Source organism: Oncorhynchus gorbuscha, linkage group LG03 (genome assembly GCF_021184085.1).
Source record: "Oncorhynchus gorbuscha isolate QuinsamMale2020 ecotype Even-year linkage group LG03, OgorEven_v1.0, whole genome shotgun sequence".
Lineage (NCBI taxonomy): Eukaryota > Metazoa > Chordata > Actinopteri > Salmoniformes > Salmonidae > Oncorhynchus > Oncorhynchus gorbuscha.
Genome location: NC_060175.1, coordinates 29,252,377 through 29,265,629, shown reverse-complemented (window position 1 = coordinate 29,265,629; position 13,253 = coordinate 29,252,377).

Sequence of the window (13,253 nt, the reverse complement as noted above, 5' to 3'; positions counted from 1 at the left end):
CCCCTGTTCTGTTTCTTGTTGTTGTTCTCCCCATAGTTTTTGGTATTTTCTGCGGGTCTTTTGAGCTGTGGATCCTACTGTCAGTTGTCAGCACAATGTTGGTCTTTTCAGTGTGCTGGAATATTCTTTGCTGTATCGAAACACATTGTACAGGTAAGACTGAAGTCAATGGTTAACACAACCTCTGATTGAAAAGAAAATACTGACAGAGAACACTCTTTTGTTGTTACAGATAAAGGAAATACATTTCTGCCCCGCTTCAGAAGGAGGTGTGTATCTATTTGCAGTTTTTCTCAATTGCCTACAAGCAATTTGTTGATGTGCTCAAATCCATTTACAGATCTTCTGATCATATTCTTGGTTTTGTACCTGACTTGCATATCTTAGACCGCCTTTTGCAAAACTTTAAATACATATGTCATCAGTGAATACGAAATTCACTGTTATGTGCTTTGTTCACAGAATATTAACACAACGTTTTTGTCAGAAGAGCAATGTGTGCAATTGTGTTCTGTTTCCGGCAATCAGTAAACTATTAATCACCCCATCAGTGTCATAGCCATGTACAATAAAGGGAAAGATCTAGGCAATAGGGACAATATCATTTTTATACTTTTTACAAAATTGCAGACATGCAGAGATGTAGAGGGTTAATTTCAGTAACTTTTGCTTAATCTTAAATCATAATCTTCAAAATTTTACATTCCATTATAGATAATTACTTTGGTATATATTCAGGGCTATACATGCATATCAATTGTGTTCCTCCATTGTATTCACCTTTCCTTATTTCTACTGTGGATTTTGTTTCTGTGCGCCAAAGGAAAGTCTCCAAAACTACGAACAAATCAGCCTATGTGTTGACTACATGGAATTAGATTGTGATGATACCGATGAATGAATCTGGCTAAAGTGTTGGCTGGCTGGCTCACTTACTCACTCACTAGCTCACTCTCATAGCAGGCAGGGGCAAAACATCCATCCTTTCTGGGGGGTATAAATCTGGTCTGGAAAGATGGGGAGGCCAAATAATCCACGTGTGGGCGCTTGTTCTCCGGTACAATGTTGGCTAGCAGCATGTCTCTTTCCACTGTTTTATGCCTCACTACAGCTGATGTGCATCTAACAGTCGAAACTCTGCTACAAAAAAAGAAAAAAAGGGAAAGTAACTGAACGACTACCGACCAGTAGCACTCACCTCCTCCCTCCCCAACACACTTGACCCTCTCCAATTCGCCTACCTCCCTGACAGCTTCACGGACAATGCAATCGTCAATGCACTGCACACTGCCCTCACCTACCTGGACAAAAAAAATGCATAAGATGCTGTTCATCGACTACATCTCGGCCTTCAATACCATAGTGCCCTATAAGCTCATTAGAAAGCTCACAGCAATCAGTCTGAACTCCTCCCTATGGAGCTGGTCCTTGACTTCCTGACCGGGCACCCCCAGTGAAGGTGAAGGTAAGCAACATTACCTCAACAGTGATTCTCAACACGGGTGCCCCACAGGGGTGCGTTCTCAGTTCCCTCCTGTATTTCCCTGTATACCCACGAGTGTGTAGCATCACACAGTTCCAACTCTATCATCAAGTTCCATGACGACAACAGTAGTAGGCTTGATTACCAACAACGACGAGACAGCCTACAGGGAGGAGGTAGGCACTCTAACGGTGTGGTGCCAGGTAAGCAACCTCTCCCTCAGCGTTAGCTAAACAAAGGAGCTGATTGTGGTCTTCAGGAGGAACCAGGCTGGGGCACGCCCCCATCCTCATCAACAGGGCCGCCATGGAGACGATCAATAACTTCTATTTCCTCGGCGTACACATCTCAGAGAAGCTTAAATGGTCTAACCACATGGACATGTAGTGAAGAAGGCATGGCAGCGACTCTGTTTTGCCTGTCCTCGAGAACCCTCACAGTGTTCTACAGGAGAACCATTGAGAGCATAATGTCGGGCTGCATCATAGCCTGGTACGGTAACTCCACCTCTGCGGACCGCAAGACTCTTCAGATGGTGATACGTGCAGCCGAACGCACCATTGGGTACACAATGTCTGCCCTACAGGACACCTACAGCGCCAGGTGTTGCAGGATGGCCGATTCTAAGGGACGCCAGCCACCCAAGCCATGGCCTGTTCTCTCCGCTTCTATCACTCAGACACAGAGAGTACAGGAGCATCATGGTAAAAACTGGAAGACTGGCCAATAGTTTCTACCCTCAGACCATCAGGCTGCTGAATAGCCACCACTAGTCAGCTACCTGCTCCCCCCTCTCCCATGCTACTACCACTATGGACACCCCGCAAGGGACTTTTACTCTGCCCCCACACCGACGACATTCATCACTTTTGCAGTTATTAATATATACAGTTTGGCAAAAAAGTATTTAATCAGCCACCAATTGTGCAAGTTCTCCTACTTAGGTACACTTCAACTATGACAGACAAAATGAGGAAAAAAAATCAAGAAAATCACATTGTAGGATTTTTAATTAATTAATTTGCAAATTATGGTGCAAAATAAGTATTTGGTTACCTACAAACAAGCAAGATTTCTGGCTCTCACAGACCTGTAACTTCTTCTTTAAGAGGCTCCTCTGTCCTCCACTCGTTACCTGTATTAACTGGTTATCAGTATAAAAGACATCTGTCCTCAACCTCAAACAGTCACACTCCAAACCCCACTATGACCAAGACCAAAGAGCCGTCAAAGGACACCAGAAACAAAATTATAGACCTGCACCAGGCTGGGAAGACTGAATCTGCAATAGGTAAGCAGCTTGGTTTGAAGAAATCAACTGTGGGAGCAATTATTAGGAAATGGAAGACTTACAAGACCACTCGATCTGGGGCTCCACGCAAGATCTCACCCCGTGGGGTCAAAATGATCACAAGAACGGTGAGCAAAAATACCAGAACCACACGGGGGGACCTAGTGAATGACCTGCAGAGAGCTGGGACCAAAGTAACAAAGCCTACCATCAGTAACACACTATGCCGCCAGGGACTCAAATCCTGCAGTGCCAGACGTGTCCCCCTGCTTAAGCCAGTACATGTCCAGGCCCGTCTGAAGTTTGCTAGAGAGCATTTGGATGATCCAGAAGAAGATTGGGAGAATGTCATATGGTCAGATGAACCCAAAATATACATTTTTGGTAAAAACTCATTGTGTTTGGAGGACAAAGAATGCTGAGTTGCATCCAAAGAACACCATACCTACTGTGAAGCATGGGGGTGGAAACATCATGCTTTGGGGCTGTTTTTCTGCAAAGGGACCAGGATGACACATTCCCACACCCCGACACCCCCTAAACATGAGTTACTCTGCCTCCACACCAATGGACATTTTATTTATTCATCACGACTACAGTTAGGATGTATATAGGGCTATTTCTATTGTTTTTGGTTTTTATTTCCATTTTCATTATTTTATTTCACTGCATCATTTTAAGTCCTGCATGCTGGAGCTTGGAGCCTAAGATTTTCCCTGTACCCTGCAATAACACCTGCAACCCTATACATATGACTATTAAACACTCTGAATCTGAATCCTGCAAACAATGCATTTTTTACATTATTTTTATTTGAATAATTTGGTGTATGAAATTTTGTATGAAATTGTTTGCTGAAATATGCAAAAACGGAGAGTAATTGCCCATAGTTCTGCACCTTTGGAGAATGGCTCTTCCAAATTTGATCTTCATGATTTAGTGACTGCAAAAACAATGTATTTACCTACTGGGATATTTAAAAGACAGACTAACTTTGTTTTGTCTGCATGGACTCAAGGTAACTATGGTTGTGTTATTCTTTTTGCCGGCATTCGTGTTCTTTTGATTAATGAATTTGCAATTCTGACTGTATAATATAGTTTTGATGAATGTATTTATGTTTTGAGAAGGCAACTACATCTGGAAAATGTATTTACTGTTTTTTTCCAAAAGAATGCTTGTAGGCAATTGAGAAAAACTGTAATGATTAGACAGAGGGACAAAGGGACAAAAAGGTTTAATGACAGATTAATTGTCTGTCTGATGGGGCTGCAATGAATGATGCAGAGCCATATATACAGTATATAGACAGAGATAGATACAGTATCTACATGGCTCTGGATCACAGATGTTTGTCTTTATTCACCTTTAGATTTGTTTATCTGGTTTGATCATGATGGCTTTGGACTATTATTACATGCTAACATCCGTTTTGCTAACGACCTCACTGTTTGCTCTCTCCTCATCCTTGATGTGAATCAACCAGTCTTAGTCTGAGACTGAGGGACATGGAGGACAACCCTATCTATGGGAACATCAGCTACACCCAGACAAGTGAGAAGAAGTTCCCAGAAGATGCTTGCTTGCAGAATTTCAGTTGAATTTAATTTTGAATGTCAGTGTTTCACTGTTGTCAGAGTAGTGCACATATTCCATGCATTAAGATGGAATTGTATTTTCTTGGTGTTATTACATGTAAGTACATAGTAACTATACTACAAAACAAATTTGAAAAACTAAATGACCTGTTTCATTACATTACGATTCACAATTCAAGCACCCGAAAGCAAAGCATTGTGAATCATAATGTAATGAAACAGGTCATTTAGTTTTTCAAATTTGTTTTGTAGTATTTACATGTAATAACACCAAGAAAATACAATTCCATCTTACTGCATGGAATATGTGCACTGCGATGTGATGAGTGACACAGGGTTGAATTATTATATTTTTCACAACTGGTTTGTCTTTGTTGACAGGAGTAGAACTTCCACTCAGTTCCTCATCCATCAGAGATCGTCCGATCAAAAGTGGTTCTCAGGTACTACTTTTTCTACACCTTCTCCTTGTGAAGTACAGATGTCTCCTGTTATTGTTCATTATTTGTGTTACCTATCTCTTTGTGTCATGTATAGGCCCATACCAAAAGGTCCTACAGTATATTAAACCTAACCTTGTCCCCAGGCTCAATGGCTAGAGAATGCTGGCTGGTCGACAAGATTATATATAAACGGTCCAGTGCAGTCAAAAATGTGATTTCCCTTTGTGGTTGGAATTATACTGCGAAATTGAGAAAATTCTGATAATACCCTTTTTGTGTAAGAACTGTTTGAAAAGACTACCTGAAATTTCAGCCTGTATTGGAAGGATTAAGTTTTGGCCTGCCTGGTGAAATCACCAAGCGGTAAATTAGTTAGCAGATCAATAGGAAAAACAGTTCCAAACCTCTCTGCCAATAACAGCTCATTTTCCGTTTTCTCCTTCCCATTCAGACCACTCCCAGACAGTCCTAGCTAAATTCTTTCTTGAGAAATTGCTCTTTGCTAAGAAGCTATTTTTGTTTCTTTTTGACTATTTTAATTTAAACAATCACAGTAAGGTACTTAGCTGTTACTCAGAAATAATTTGATATTCAGATAAAAAGGGCTGTATTGGACCTTTATTAAACATACATTTACCATGTTTCTTCTTTCTGTCAGGCGCCCTCTAAAAGGCAGGACTGTTATGCCAACCTGACTCTGAAGGCCCCAAAGATGGTGTCTGGCCGCAGCTCCCCACAGCCCCAGATTGAGTACTCTGACGTGGTGACACTACAGGGGCCACAGGAAGTGGAGAAGGTGACTGTGACCAACAACAACGCTGACACGGTCTCTGTGCTTTCTGACCTCTATGCCTCAGTGCAAACGGACCGCACCAAAACTCTGGACACAGAGGATGGAAATGATGGCTATGCCAACCATGTCTGAAAGACAAAACGTTGGTGATATGCTTTCCAATCTGTTATTGAATTTTAGTTTTTATTTGGCAAGATTTGGAGAAGATGTTGGTTGTCTAGCCGCAGTTTCACTTCTTAACCACTGAGTGTCGCTATTTGTGAGTTATTGAAAAATATATCCCCTTGCTCTTCTTAATATCAAAGTCTGCAGAACGGTGTGTGTGTGACAACTGTGTGGTTTAACTTCAGTAATCAGTACACGCAGCCAGACTTTATTACAACTTGTTGAGGCCCGTTCTTACTTATCTAATTCCCCTGACCCTTTGTCTGAACTTTTGGCTCAAACAAGAAGCCAGTAGGAGGTAAGAGGCTACATGCAAAGCACAGGAGGATGGTGGCACCTTAATTGGAGAAAACGGGCTTGTGGGAATGACTGGAACGGTATTTGTGGAATGGTATCAAATACATCAAACACATAGTTTCCAGGTATTTGATGCCATTCCATTTGTTCCATTCCGGACATTTTTATGAGCCGTTCTCCCCTCAGCAGCCTTATGTGATGCAAAATATTTGGCGGTTGGTTATTTCTTTAAAAAAATTCAATGACACATTTTCAGATGCCTGTTAGGGTAGAGTGTCTACCTTCCAGGGAATGTTATTTACCGTTTTATAATCTCCAGATCCTGCCTAACAGTAAGGTTGGACTGAACATGAAATGTATGAAGAGAAAATTGTGAAAAGCAATCCATTTCTATATTGTTGAGATGTTCACCCATATTGTTTATGTCTAAATTGCTAATACCTCCTTTCGAAATAAACAAAAAAATGATAATTTATTTAAGTTCGGTGTATATTTATTTTGTCAGTTGATTTGACAGTCTACTGTAAGGGTAATAATGCATCATAGACCTTTTGATATGTTAATGTTTAAAACCCATAGAATGCTCCATTAGTGATTGTGAGTGACTAGGCCCCTTTAAAATTTAATTTTACCTTTATTTAACTAGGCAAGTCAGTTAAGAACAAATTCTTATTTTTAATGACAGCCTAGGAACAGTGGGTTAATTGCCTTGTTCAGGGGCAAAATGACAGATTTTTACCTTGTCAGCTCAAGGATTTGATCTTGTAACCTTTCAGTTACTAGTCCAACACTCTAACTACTAGGCTAGCTGCCACGTTGAGATACAGGCATGAGGCTTTGCAAGTTATAATCACTATATTAAAACTTGAGCAGTTTGTCTGAAATTCATTTGAAATCTAGCATTCATTACTGTACTATATATACCACTCTCAAGATTTTAATTTAAAGGTGAGATCCTTGTTTAAGCGTGTTTTAAGCGTGTGTGTGCAATAGTTCAATTTGCTGTTGAGTTCCTTCTAAACAACACAATTAAAAAAAAACCTTGGCAAAGGGTAAAGTCTGCAAAACCTAGTCCACTCTGTTTGTAATAGATTCTAGTTTTGGGGACAGAAAACTGTATTGAGATCAAATATTTCATCGATGACAACATTTTCAGAATGTTGGCCAAATTCCATCTTGTTCCATCTTCTCCCACTGTGCTTCCTCACACTACCATATTTGGTAGTGAGTGGAAACACTAGCCGATGCTTCACAACTATATATCAGGTGAAATATCTGTGTCATTGTTCTATCTGCGTTATTATGTGGATTATGGACATTTTTGTAGGGGTTGATACATTTTTCGTAAGTGAATATCAAGTCTGAAAGTGGAAATGACAAACTTCAAAAGCCTGTTTACACATCAAATACAGTACAAGTTTTACATTTATCCTGTAACAGGGTGATCAAATTAAGATCCTACATCTGTATTGTTGACCGGCTCAAGGTGTTCTATTGGAATAGGCAACAAGTACCATGAAACCATGTGTTTGATACGGTTCCATTCCAACCATTACAATAAGCCCATCCTTCGATTTAAAGTGGCACCAGCCACCACTGATACTCATTACTGTTGCTGAGTGGTGGGAGCACGTGTACTTCAAATCTTTGTTGGATCTTTTAATTGCCATTGCAAGGTCAAGGCCCAGAGTTGTTCCTGTTCAGGTCACATGGTCAGGACAAAACCCTGGCCCCAGACATTAGGAATACAACTATTTTTATTAGCAGGTCAGTGTTGTTGCTTTTGCACTTGATAAAGCAGTCTTGTGTGTTATGCCCTTTGCCACTCGTCTCCTCTCACAGAAGCTCTGGGAACAGAGCCATGAAGGATACTGGGTTTCCAGATACACAGGTTCAGAGTGATCAAAACATTGTATTTAGTCCACATTATTGATTTCACCCAGAGTTTAGTAAGGCTTATAAAACAGCACCATCCACGTTACACATGATCTCTGGTGGAGAGTATAGAGCAGCATCACTTTCTGTCCACTTTCATTCTGTGGACGGTGCTACACATAATCTGCAAAAATAGTTTTACTAAGGTAGTAATTCTTTATTATGGGATTATCGTTAATTTACCATTTTGACAAAGTATTTTCTCATTATCAATTTTCTCTTGTGGATTATTACTCCTCTGTCATCTTGATTGAGATAAGATGCTGGACAACACAAAGTCTACAAGATAACAGAAAATTATAGTACATTTATATCTATGAATAGTTGTCCATACAAATAATACACAATATCTAATATATATTGGGTGAATATTTTGTGAACATATAGTATACTTTGTTATTAACCCTAGACTAGAGTCTAAGCCCCGTCGAAGCCAGGGGAGGGGTTGTAAGACCCCTTAAGGTATCAAAAATATATATTTTTAAAATGATTGGAGGAAACATTGAATTTTGCATTATTTCTATTAGCCAATAGAAACACATTGAATAACAGATTCACTACATGGAACAACAGATAGTTCCCCCAACATATCTAAAGGAAGTTTCTTATGAAGTGTATGTCCTATAGCTATGAAATATGTAAGATCAGGAAAAAAAGAAAAAAAAAGATTAAATGTTTTTATCCCCTTATTTTAGGCCTTAACTATTTCCATATATACTTCTATTCATTTTTTAAACTGCTACTGGGACCTTCAGACAAGTCTAGTGAGGCTTGTGGGCGTCCTAGAGCAAAGCGGAGAGTATCAGTAGAAATGCGGCAGGTAGCCTAGTGGTTAGGGTGATGGACTAATAACTGGAAAGTTGCTAGATCAAATCCCCGAGCTGACACGATAAAGATCTGTTGTTCTGCCCCTGAACAAGGCAGTTAACCCACTGTTCCTAGGCTATACTTTTAATAGCCTATATCAGCAGATGCGGAGGAGCGATATCAGCAGATGTGGAGGGGCGATATCAGCAGATGCGGAGGGGCGATATCAGCAGATGCGGAGGGGCGATATTAGCAGATGCGGTGGATTGAGTTGTAGCGCATGCAAAAAAACACAGTTTAAACAGACATATTTTGATGGGGATTTTGTTTATGTTAATTTGATTTCTATAGGAGCGCGACCATTGTAGGCTAAGGGTTCATTTAAATTAAATCAGTTCAGGAGTTTAATTTGATTTCCAAATCAACAATTTAATATTATTTGGGAATTTGGATTTAAGAATTCAATTCTCCTACTGAATTCAGATGGCTTGACACATTCCTTAAGCAGATACAAAATAAACACCTGTGGTTATTGTAACTAAATCCACTTTAGAATTTATCATAAAAACAGCACAATTCGAAGATGCATTCATTATAACAATATAGGACAAACATTTCAATGCAGACACGTTCTAATGCAGTACAGATACAGTGCGTGGACGAATCGTGTTAAATTGTATTTTGAGTGGAACACCCCTTCAACAAAGTTGCCTAACGGGAAATATGCAAATGTGGCTAGAATGCGCCAATAGGATCTTGCTAGATCGTGCTCGAACTCTGCCCACCTACTTTCTTGTTCTGCCCTCTATGACTAATTTGTTCCCATTTGAAATGACGGGCTGTGGTCTATCTTGGTTAAATTATAAAAATCTTTGATAATAATTCACACTTCCTGTTGCTGCAGAATTATTTTCCTGCTATAGCAAACTGGCTCAAATTAAGATCCTACATATGTGGGTATCACAATGAAAAGAGACACTGTACCCAAAGAGATACATATCTCTCATAAATAGCTGTTAATCATCAATGTTATTATCAGGGTAGACTTTCCTTGGTCCTTCAACCAATACTCCTGGCACTGTTGCATTTTTAACATTTGCCGCTGGTGCTGATATACAGTGGTATGATTATTGAGGTGCCGATAAGATAGTAAACTGTAGATAAAAACTGTAAACAGGAGATTAAGACTGTAAAATAAGTTGAGTATTATAGTCAGGCCTATACGTATTTGGACAGTGACACACTTTGCATCATTTTGGCTCTGTACGCCACCACAATGGATTTGAAATTAAACAATCAAGATGTGCTTTAAGTGTAGCTTTTCATCTTCAATTTAAGGGTTTTGTCAAAATTATTGTATGAACCATGTAGGAATTACAACTATTTTTATGCATAGCCCCCCAATTTTTGGGGCTCAAAAGTAATTGGACAAACTAACATAATCCTAAATTAAATTTTAATACTTGGTTGCAAATCCTTTGCAGTCAATGGCTGCCTGAAGTCTGGAACCCAATAGACATCACCAGATGCTGGGTTTCTTCCCTGGTGATGCTCTGCCTGGTCTTTACTGCAGCTGGCTTCAGTTCCTGCTTGTTCTTGGGTCATTTTGCCTTCAGTTTTGTCTTCAGCAAGTGAAACGCATGCTCAAATGGATTCAGGTCAGGTGATTAACTTGGCCTTTGCAGAACATTCCACTTCTTTGCCTTGAAAATTATTGGATTGCTTTCGCAGTATGCTTCGGGTCATTGTCCATTTGCACCGTGAAGCACCATCCAATGAGTTTTGAAGCATTTGGCTGAATATGAGCAGATAATATAGCCCTAAACACTTCAGATTTCGTCCTGCTGCTTTTCTCAGCAGTCACATCAACAATAAATACAAGGGAACAAGTTCCATTGGCTGCCATACATACAGTACCCATAACACTACCTCCACCATGCTTCACAGATGAGGTGGTATGCTTCAGATCACGAGCAGTTCCTCCCCTTCTTCATACTCTTCTCTTCCTATCATTCTGGTACAAGTTGATCTTTGTCTCATCTGTTCATAGGATGTTGTTCCAAAACTGTACAGGCTTTTTTAAATGTTTTTTTTGGCTAACTCTAATCTGGTCTTCCTGTTTTTGAGGCTTACCAATGGTTTACATCTTGTGGCAAACCCTGTTTTTTTCTCTGGTGAAGTCTTCTCTTGATTGTTGACTTTGACACAGATACGCCTGCCTCCTGGAGGGTGTTCTTGATATGGCAAACTGTTGTGAAGGGGTCTTTCTTTACCAGGGAAATAATTCTGTCATCCACCATAGTTGTTTTCCGTGATCTTCCAAGCCTTTTGGTGTTCCTGAGCTCACCAGCGAGTTCGTTCTTTTTAAGAATGTACCAAATAGTTGATTTGGCCAAACCTAATGTTGTTGCTATCTCTCTGATGAGTTTGTTTTGATTGATCAGCTCAATCATGGCTTGCTTCACTGGCAGTGACAGCTCTTTGGACTTCATATTTAGGGTTAACAGCAACAGATTCAAAATGCAAATGTCACACTTGAATTCAACTCTAGACCTTTTATCTGCTGTGATAGAAATGTTATACATGTGCTTTTCTTATAACTAATTTCTGTGTTCTATACATATGCTGTTCTATAAACCAATTTTTGTGTTCATGCAAGTGGCTGACTGAACGAATCATCACTATCAGTAGCTGCAATTTGGCAGTACGCCCAGACCTTGTTTTGAGAACGAAAGATAACTCAGTTTCAAGGTCTCAGCTTAGAGAGAAGAAGCCTTGTGAGGTATTGGTTTATCACATGTTATGAACCAGTATTGGTCAGCCACATGAATGAAACAAAACGGTAATGATGAATTAATTATTTTAAATCATGCAAATATAACTTGTCTGTGTATAACCATAACTGCTGGGACTGCCCAAGCAGAGCTCCTGATTGACATGTGTATTATGGTGCATTGAGTTGGTTGGAATCTCTCCAGCGTGCTGAAAATAAACAATGATTCACATTAAGATTGAGTTTGAGTATCCCTGTGTAAGAATTTTCACAACACTGCTTACTTGTAAATGAACTAATGAGGGAATAACACACACCAGGCCATGGAACAGTAGAGCAGCCAATTGTTCAATTACATTGGGTCCCTTAAAAAGAGGGGGACCACATGTAAAAAGTGCTGTAATTCCTTCACCGTTCACCCGATTTGGATGTAAATACTGTCAAATTAAAGCACTTTCAACTCATATTCATTATTTAATTTAAACTGCAATATGCTGTGGTAGACAGCTAAAATAATAATAACTTGGTCAATGTCCAAATATTTATGGATCTGACCATATATGTATGTTTCTTTTGAGATTCACTTTTAATAATTCAGCATGACCTGAACTTGATAGATAGGTCTTCTGTAACTAAGCCACTCAGGAACATTTAATGTCATCTATGTTAGCAATTCCAGTGAATATTTGGCCTTGTGTTTTAGTTTATTGTTCTGCTGAAAAGTGAATTTGTCTCCCAGTGTCTGTTGGAATGCAGACTGAACAAGGTTTTCCTCTAGGATTTTGCCTGTGCTTAGCTCTATTCCATGTATTTCTATCCTAATAAACCGCCTAGTGCCTTATTACAAACAGGATGCATATTTTGTATAATCTTCCTTATTTTCACTCATTTAGGTTAGTATTGTGGAGTAACTACAATGTTGTTGATCCATCCTCAGTTGTGTCTTATCACAGCCATTAAACTCTGTAACCAGAGGTGTAAATTAACTAAGTAAAAATACTTCGAAGTACTACTTAAGTCATTTTGGGGGGGATATCTGTTCTTTAATTTGCTATTTACTTTTCGTCCTCTACATTCCTAAAGAAAATAATGTATATTTTACTCCATACATTTTCCCTGACACCCAAAGTACTTGTTACATTTCGATTGCTTAGCAGGACAAGAAACAGCGCTCAGGGGTCTACTAGGCACCACCGATCCCTTTTTCCTTTTCTGTTTGTTTTGTCTTTGGTTCCTTTTTCACACCTGATTTAATTTGCGTTAATTTCTGGGTATAAGGGTAACCTGTTGCCTGCCTAAGTTTGTGCGGGATTAGTCTTGATGTGCTCTGTTGTATTTACCGTTGTTTGTTTTCACGGTTACGCAAGTGTGTTCCTCCGTGTGTTTGCACAGGTTCTCTGTTACAAGGGCGTAGTTCTTTTCGACTGTGCCATTCCTGTGTTGGTGGACTGTCTTACTTAAACACTCTTCTCAGACATCCCTGCTCTCCTACGCCTGACTCATACACCTATCACCTAGATGCACCTTATCACACTTATGAAGAGAACATCCCTGGTCATCTACTACCTCTGAACTGGTGGACTCACTAAACACATATTATTAGTTTGTAAATTGTGTCTGAGTGTTGGAGGGTACCCCTGGTTATCTGTAAATAAATAAAAACAAGAA